Here is a 9,898-nt window from a genome sequence, read left to right on the forward strand (position 1 = left end):
CTTTTAGGTTTAATTCTCCAATTATTATTTTTCCTTTAGAAAAGTACAAAAGTATTCTATCTGGGTTCAACTTTGGATCGTTGTTCAAATTCTTTAATGGTGTGTGTTTGGTGTAATAAATTTTCAGGTGCTTCTATTGATATTAAAGGGGAAAAAACATATTTTCACTGCAACTTCCCAACTGCTCAACTAGAATAAAATTCTGAATCCCTTACTGATAGGACAACCTATCTCAAATTTTAGCTTGATACAAGGAAGCCTGCCTATCCTAGAGCTAAAGAAAATCACAGTACATTTCCTGCTGTAAACCTTTCCCCCTTATTAAAATAGGATGAAATTTTCAGGGGCTGTAGCCATCACCAAAGGGATTCTCCATTCCCAAATGTAGAGAGGAGGAGAGGGTTCCCATTTGTTTTTGTGGGTTCAAAGAAATAAAATTTGCAACAATTTATCTCAAAATTCCTTGCTTTGAATACATCAAAGTTTCACAGAGCTCAACACAAGGGTATAATAGTGAAGACAGACGTGCAATTGATAACTTCAAGCTCAACAGGTATTCCTTGCTTTCAAACTCTGTGGTGAGCCCAAACTCAAGTTTGTCTTACAACCCAGCACAGTGCTGAATAATTCCAATTTCCTCTTCTTGCTAAAGGAATTCAGTTCCAACAGAGTCACCAATAAATTATAATCAGCAATTTGTAGGATATAGCCCTGCTATAACAATACAGTTAGAATAATAACCCCAATTATACTAAATTGAATTTCCAACCCTTATAAATTAAGCATGATTTACAACATGTGCACAATTCCAAAATGTCATCTAACTCTCCAGCAAAACAACTGACTCCCTCGGCTACTAACCCATCTCCTTGGAGTGATTTTACCAATGCTTTGCTAAATCAACTAGTTTCTGATAGGTGTGTGCCTTCGGCTAAAGCTGCAGAAGCCCCCCTCAAATGCCCGAAAAAGCAGTTTCCAATCACAGAAATTACTGGGGACAGGATCTAAGCACTGAACTTCAGCTCAGTGCTTAGACCCCTGCCCTCATCAGTCTTTGATCATGGAAGCTGCTGGTGGCGGGGATCTAAGCACTGAACTGCAGCACAGCCTTTCAACCCCTGCCCCCAGCAGTTTCTGATCATGGAAGCTACTGGGGGCAGGGACTGGGACACTGGACTGCAGCTCAACCTAAGACCCCTGCACCCAGCAGTTTCCATGCTGGCTCCCACTTCCTGGAGTGGGTGGGAGTCAGCAAGAAGTGCTCATCTGACCCCTGGGGGGGGGGTTGATCAGGGCTGCCTGCCACCAAGCAGCACTAATCTAAACCCCCCAATGGTGCAGAACTGAACACTGGGCTCTGGGAAGCCCAGTGTTAATTTCTGAGCCTGTATTTACCAGGACTGTATTTTATAAACCTGAATTTTTTTCAATTTTTCAGAAAAGCCGAATCCATTGGATTTAGCTGTTCAGGTTTTTCAAAAATTACAGGGTTTATTAAACCTGAACCTGAAAAATACTGGGGGGGGGGGAGCTGCACACCACTCCTTTCTGGGAGTCACACAGGGACACGTAGGCACAGAGAGGAGGTTTTTCTCATCCTTTCCCATTGAGGTCCTGACATGAGGGCCATTTGAGCCTGCTCACATATACATGAACCCTCTGCAAGATTAATTTATTTCAAAAAAGGAAGTCAATCCGCTCCGTGTTCTAAAGGCTTGGGTGCTATTCCTGTCAAAAGCAGGAATAGGTGCTATTATTAATGTAGAATCAGAAACCTCCTGAGTCAATGAGCCAGAAATGCCTTTTTGATGCAATGAAATGCTTTATTTTTTGCTGCTATGTAACACTTTAGAAAGCCAAACCTCTCTGCTCAATTCTCTTTTGTGGAATATTATATGTCTTCTGAGTGATCCTACCTTCCTGTTTCTGATCTCCAAGAAATATAAGAAATAAAACCAAATTCCAGGGGAAATCTCCAGATCTGAGGGTTTCTGATATTACTGATTGTCCTTTTTAAACATTGCCTTGTTATAACTATACTTAATTAAGTTTTGAATAATTGCATTGTGGCCCCAAGTAGTCAAACCATTTTAAGTTTATTTCTTTCAACAGACTTAGAAGGGTGTAGCTCTGCTTAGGATGGTACTACCATCCAAATTCACATTCGGAGCATTTGATTGAGTCCTTTGGCTATTGCAAGATACTTGCAATGTATATTCATGTATATGTTCATGTATATGTGAGCAGGCTCAAATGGCCCTCATGTCAGGACCTCATATGCCACATTGCCAGTGCATATGTAACAATATAAGGCTTTGCAGCATTGTTGGGGTTGGGGGTATCCCTGACTCCCACTAGGGCAGAGCAGAGCCACTGGGGGGGCAGCTGGTCACTCCACTAGGTGACAGTGTAGCAGCCATGGTGGGAACTCCATTGTTTACTTTTCCAGGTGCAATTATGGGATTAAAACAATGAAGGAAGGAGTTAAAGTAGGAAAATATGAGGCTGGAGCTACCATCAAATCAGCACTCCAGATCTTGGAGGAAGGCCAGTCCTCCTGTGAGAACCAGAAAGTTGCAGGTGAACCCATGTCCTTTTAGGCAGTCCTAAAGCCAGGGAGAAGCCAATAAGAACAGACTAGTCTTGGCAGGATGAGGATGATCTTGATCATGAACCCCCTCCCCTTTCCTCAAGGGAGGTTTTAAAAGGAATAAGTAACCAGCCTGCTGAACAGGGCATCTGACTGGTGGAAGGAAGCCTGAATGCAGAACCTGACAAGAGTACTAATAGAGTAAGCAGGGTTTGTAAATATTTTTTTCGTGAAATTCTTTTAAATCATGTTATTTTCCATTTTTTATTATCAGAACTAAAACAGTTATAAATTCAGTGTACAGAGTTGTCACTTTCTCATGAAAAAAATCTTAGATCAAACATTTCAGCATATTTTGTTTGAAAGGAAAAGTGTTCTATCCCTCCTGGTTATCAAAATACTAGGTGCATTTTCAAAGCTTGGTGCAGAAAACAAAGAATAGAAATCCTGGGAGCAGTTATAAAAGAAATGAGATGTGAAATAATGATCTGAACACTCTCTATTGCTGTTCCGTGGCACATTGATTTACTCACAAATGTCCTCCACATACCGAGTGAAAATAAATCCATACACCACTAGGATTCCCTTTCACTTTTCATTTTTAGTGCATGCTAAGATAATGCACTCAGTGATTCTGTGGCCATCAGGAAAATGCATAGCTGTGTATCAGGCTGAATGTACCAGCCTGCAATGTCTCTGAATAACAGCAAACAATGTGCAACTGTATTTATCCAAATGGCCTCAAGGACCTCCTGCACGAATGTTCAACTGAGCAAACCACTTCGTTTATATAGGATTACAATGCCCTAACAACTAGTAGAAGCTGCCCCGTCTCTATGAAAACCAGTTCTCAACATTTCCTTTCTTTTCAGTGTGACCAAAAACAAGAACTGGGGTTGAGGCCGGACTATTATGCAGGCATTATCAGTTCCAATGCTTTTTTAAAAAAAGTAACTTTGCAGAGAAGTAATAGGAGAACCTTCCCCCATTTGCAATTTCCACAATTAAATTGAGCCCAGTAACTGATGGGCTGCCAGCAAAGTGCCTGCAGGATTGGAGTAATATGTGTGCTCCATCTAACTCCTGATAATAGCTGAACAGCAGCATTCTGCACCAACTGGGGCGTCAGAATTGATTTTGAGGGGAGACCAAGGTACAGTGCACTACAGTAGTCTAGTCTCGATGTTACTGTGGCATGGATCCAGGTGGCCAGATCAGCTGTATCAAGGTATAAGTCCAAGGGGACTGTTGTTTGCATACAACACCACCCGGGGTTCTGACACCATGCCCATGAAGCCTTCCTTCTGCATTTTCCAGGGCATTTATTTGCTGGCATTGTGGCGTATATCATCAGGTTATTCTGCCTTTCCTTCTTTTCAGGCCCTTTGTACCTAAATGATTTACCTATTTTTGTAATGACCTGAGCAATAAGTAGTAGGGGAGGGAATCTATAACTGCTGAAATATTAATTGCTATTATTATTTCCAAAAGCAGTGTGAACAGACAAGAAAATGTAATGTACTAAAGACTACAGTAGGAGCTCTGCCTGTGCTATACTGTTTCAAGAGGGAGAAAGTTTCCTTTTCTGTTTTTATGTCACGTTGACATTATACAATATAAGTTTTACCTACAGAAGGGTGGAGGCTGGCTTTCTCCTTTGTATCACTCGCAGAGAAACACAATAAAAACGCAAAAAGAGTAGGTTGCAGCACGTAATTAAGTTCTCAGGAGGGTCTGATTGATAACAGTAAAATGTGTAGGATTTCTTCATGCAATATTAAGCGGCTATTGTTCCCAGTATTTTTGTGAGCTGCGGCAGGTCACAGGATGTCTTTTCTTTGAGATGGCTTTGAAAACATAATAAATTGTTTTTTATCTTACAAGCGTAGCTGATGCAAAAATAATTCTAAGGTGCTAACTCAGCCGCAATTCCAACAATGGTGTGCTGTCTATCATTCTGTATCATGAGTTCGCTTTTAATACTGTCCTTGCCCCCTCCCAACACTCCACATTTGAATTTTGAATATCAGTGTTATTCCATTATGTCTTGTAACAAGAAGTGATACTTTTCTTTGGTTTTCTTTTCTCCAAAGAGATTCCACCCTATAGTTAGGAAGAATTGAAAAGGTAAATAATTGCATGGATTTGCTTAGGAGGAAAGATTGAAATCTAAAAACATGTTCACAGCAAAAGCAAAGTTTCAATCATTTTTTTCTTCACTTCCAATGGATCAGATGGTAGTTTTAAATTGCAGTAGACTCATATCTGAGATTACAAGCGAAATGAAGAAAAATTTATTTTGCCTTACTTGATGTGGATTTTGCTGATATGGGATTGCATCCAGCCAGCTTTTTCAGTCAATCTCACCCAATTCTTCTTCTTACTACAGCCCCGCATCCCACATGGCTTTTGTCCATACATATCCCTTGAGTAGGACTGCAAGTCCCCCTTTTGCGTCCTGTTTCCTCCTACCACTTGGTGTGGCAGCAGGAGAATTTTTTAAATATATATATATATATATATAATAGCATTTATATCTAAACTTGACTGTGCAAGGGGCAAAATAGTTAACACAGTAATAGAAAGTATCTTTGATGCAGTGGACATCTGGCAAACCTTCTGCAGTGGTTATGAAAAGGGATGAGCCTTGAGTAAATTAATCATTTAAACATTTTCAGTATCAAATATGTGGATGTAGGGTAGGGTTGCCAGGTCCCTCTTCGCCTCCAGCAGTAGGTTTTTGTGGCAGAGCCTGAGGAGGACAGGGTTTGGGGAGGGAGGGATTTCAATGTCATAGAGTCTAAACCCTAAAGAGTAGGAATCTAAACATGGGTCTCCAAGGTCCTAGTATAGTACTCTGACCCTTAAGGTTGCCGTGGGTTGGGAAATTACTGGAGATTTGGGGATGAAGCCTGGGTAGGGTGGAGTTTGGGAAGGGGAAGGAGCTCAGCAAGGATTTGATGCTGTATAGTCTGTCCTCCAAAGCTGCCATTTTTCCAGGTGAATCATCTCTGAATTCTGGAGATCACCTGAAATTCCCAGAGATCTCCAAGCCACACCTAGAAGTTGGCAACCCACCCATATTTTTCTGATATAACACTAGACTACACTAAGCACTCATGGTTCAGTGGGTATTAGAACTAATTCTGTTATACATTTAGAACCCTGTAGTTTTCCTGATCACTTCTACAATCACATTTTCCTTGATCAGTGTTCATCCAAATCAAATCAAACAAAATATTGTCGAAGGCTTTCACAGTCAGAGTTCATTGGTTCTTGTAGGTTATCCGGGCTGTGTAACCGTGGTCTTGGAATTTTCTTTCCTGACGTTTCGCCAGCAACTGTGGCAGGCATCTTCAGAGTAGTAACACTGAAGGACAGTGTCTCTCAGTGTCAAGGGTGTAGGAAGAGTAATATATAGTCAGAAAGGGGTTGGGTTTGAGCTGAGTATTGTCCTGCAAAAGTATTGTCCTGTAAGTATCAAGATAATGTGCTAATGAGGGTATGGTATGTTAATATGGAACCATTGTATCCTGAAGTGATCTGTTAATGTGTGTAATCCAAAGCTAATCTGTATGGCTATTGTTGAATGCTGTCTTTGTCTGGAGGTTTTTCAGGGCTTGGCTTCCTGCCCTGAAAAACCTCCAGACAAAGACAGCATTCAACAATAGCCATACAGATTAGCTTTGGATTACACACATTAACAGATCACTTCAGGATACAATGGTTCCATATTAACATACCATACCCTCATTAGCACATTATCTTGATACTTACAGGACAATACTTTTGCAGGACAATACTCAGCTCAAACCCAACCCCTTTCTGACTATATATTACTCTTCCTACACCCTTGACACTGAGAGACACTGTCCTTCAGTGTTACTACTCTGAAGATGCCTGCCACAGTTGCTGGCGAAACGTCAGGAAAGAAAATTCCAAGACCACGGTTACACAGCCCGGATAACCTACAAGAACCAAATCAAACAAACTTCTAGCATCTGTCAAAGCTTACAGTCAACCACAATCTTACCCCCACTATTGATCAGTAGCTGAGCCACACAGACAAAATAGCTGATCAATTTTTATTAGAAGAGTAATTTTTTTTCAGTTGCTGTATCTCTCTTAATTGCCTTCCTCTGTATGGACATTGGAGCTGGAGAAATACATTTTTACTAATAGATTCCAAGCACTAGCATGCCATAAATAAGAGGTACCTTTTAAATTCCTGTGCCATGAGTTATTTACTGCTTCATATTGGAAAAAAATGCCACCTGACTTCCAGCCAATATTGTTATTGGAAAAGTGAATTACTAGTTTGGTTCCTTTTGGGTATGTGCATAATTAATGCAACACACTATTGAGAACATGGCCAATGATGCTGATGACCACTGGATAGCCTTTCAAAATGTGTTCCTTTGAATGTAGGATGAGTTTAACTGACTTCTGGCATAGGACATAGCAGACGTTTGTAAATTATGCAAGGAAGAGGGAATCTTTGCCCAATGAATTATAAATTGCAACAGGGTTTTGACACTTGTTGCAGGTCCTTTCTGCCAGCTACAGATCTTATCAGTCAACCATCTAAACATTTACTTTATTTTTTGCATGGTTTCCCTTTGGAAATAATTGCAAGTTGGACAAGTAAAACTTTCAGTTTGCTCCTAAATGACTTCCTGTACATGCTTGTGTCAATAGCTGTTTCAAATATTTGTAATGCAACTGAATGGAGCTATAATAGATTGAACCACCTCTAGAATGCATAACAAAGATCAATTGGCTTATCTAAAATACTAATTGGATGTGCACTGGAAATATGGTGGGGGACTTTGTAAAATATGTGCCTCTATACTGGCATCCAAGAAGTATACCTTCCCTTGATTCTTGGTATCTGTTCAATTTAGACTCATCTGCCCATCTTTCCAGCATTATGTGATCATAAATTCCCATTGTATTGGTGGGGGAAATGGTGGCTAGTACTGGTCAAAATGAGCACAACTGATGGTTTCAAGAACAAATGCAAAAACTGGATTGTTGTACTTCATTCTCACTATGTCACATTTCCTCCTTTATTTGTCAATAGAGACATTTTAGAAAAAGATTAAATTTAGTGCCTTTGGATTTCACAATAAAGCATGAAGTCATCAAATATTTATAAAAGAATTAGCTACAGTTTTCTCTGGTTTCTCCTGGTATGAGTGAAACATGTTTGAGCAATCTTAAATTCCAAGGGAAATGCATTTATCAGAGCTATCTTAAAGCATGTGTGGCTCAATGGATTTGCATAACATCTGCAGTGATCAAGTGAGGGTTTAATATTCCTGATTTAAGCAGTGTTTGCCCTTCTGCGGTGCTTCATACTTGTGGGAGTATCTTGGTCAGGTCAAGCCAAGTCAAGTCAAGGGTATCTTGGTCTGACATTACAGTTCAACACAGAATCCACCAAACCAATAGAAATGCATGAAGGAAAACAGCAACATTTTAAATAGTTTCTTAATGTTGACCATCACAGCAACTGGTGATGAATGGTGTTAGTTGCAGTATCGGTTTTCTTGGTGGTATAAAAATATTCTACAGTGAAGGATTACCTTGTTGAATCAGCCTGAATCCTCATCAACAATATAGTCTCGATCTGATTTATTACGAAAGAACGCAAATTATTCAAATGCCAGTCCAAGGAGAGCAGGGGTGGGGGTGCTTGCCCATCTCTAGTTTACATGTGAGGCAAATTCCTGATTGAACTGCTTTGATGTTTCCTGTCAAACCTCACCCTAAGCTCTATGTCAAACATCTTTATACCTTCACAGTTCGAAACACAAAAGGTTTTACCTTCAACATTTAATTTCACACATATATTCCAGTAAAATTCACAAACCTCTGATCTGGCTTTGATCATAATATATTCACTTTTACCCAAACGTTCCCTTCCTTGGTCCTTGTAGGTTATCCGGGCTGTGTAACCGTGGTCTTGGAATTTTCTTTCCTGACGTTTCGCCAGCAACTGTGGCAGGCATCTTCAGAGTAGTAACACTGAAGGACAGTGTCTCTCAGTGTCAAGGGTGTAGGAAGAGTAATATATAGTCAGAAAGGGGTTGGGTTTGAGCTGAGTATTGTCCTGCAAAAGTATTGTCCTGTAAGTATCAAGATAATGTGCTAATGAGGGTATGGTATGTTGATATGGAACCATTGTATCCTGAAGTGATCTGTTAATGTGTGTAATCCAAAACTAATCTGTATGGCTATTGTTGAATGTTGTCTTTGTCTGGAGGTTTTTCAGGGCAGGAAGCCAAGCCTTATTCATTCTTAAACTCTCCTCTTTTCTGTTAAAGTTGTGCTGATGTTTATGAATTTCAATGGCTTCTCTGTGCAATCTGACAAAATAGTTGGTAGAATTGTCCAGTCTTTCAGTGTCTTGGAATAAGACCCTGTGTCCTGTTTGTGTCAGTCCATGTTCAGCCACTGCTGATTTCTCAGGTTGGCCAAGTCTGCAGTATCTTTCATGTTCTTTTATCCTTGTTTGTATGCTGCGTTTTGTGGTCCCGATGTAAACTTCTCCACAGCTGCAAGGTATACGATATACTCCTGCAGAGGTGAGGGGGTCTCTTTTGTCTTTTGCTGATCGTAGCATTTGTTGTATTTTCTTGGTGGGTTTAAACACTGTTTGTAGGTTATGTTTTTTCAAAAGTTTCTCCATCCTATCAGTGACTCCTTTAATAAATGGCAAGAATACCTTTCCTATGGGAGACTGTTTTTCTTGAGTTTTCTGATTTTTGTTTGGTTCAATGGCCCTTCTGATTTCATTCTTGGAGTAGCCATTTGCTAGCAGTGCGTGATTTAGATGGTTAGTTTCTTCCTTGAGAAACTGTGGTTCACAGATCCGTCTTGCACGGTCCATTAATGTTTTGATTATTCCTCTTTTCTGTCGGGGGTGGTGGTTGGAGTTTTTCTGTAAGTAGCGATCTGTGTGAGTTGGTTTCCGGTAGACCTTGTGACCTAACTGAAGGTTTGATTTACGGATGACAAGGGTATCAAGAAATGGGAGTTTACCCTCAATTTCCTTTTCCATGGTAAACTGAATGTTTGGATGGATATTATTAAGATGGTTTAGAAAGTCCATTAATTTTTCTTCACCATGGCTCCAAATGGTAAATGTATCATCTACGAACCTGAACCAGACTGTAGGTTTGTAAGGTGCTGATTCTAATGCTGTCTTTTCAAAATATTCCATGTAAAAGTTTGCTATTACTGGACTGAGTGGACTTCCCATAGCTACTCCATCAATCTGTTCATAAAATTCTTGATCCCATA

Source organism: Euleptes europaea, chromosome 5 (genome assembly GCF_029931775.1).
Source record: "Euleptes europaea isolate rEulEur1 chromosome 5, rEulEur1.hap1, whole genome shotgun sequence".
Taxonomy (NCBI): domain Eukaryota; kingdom Metazoa; phylum Chordata; class Lepidosauria; order Squamata; family Sphaerodactylidae; genus Euleptes; species Euleptes europaea.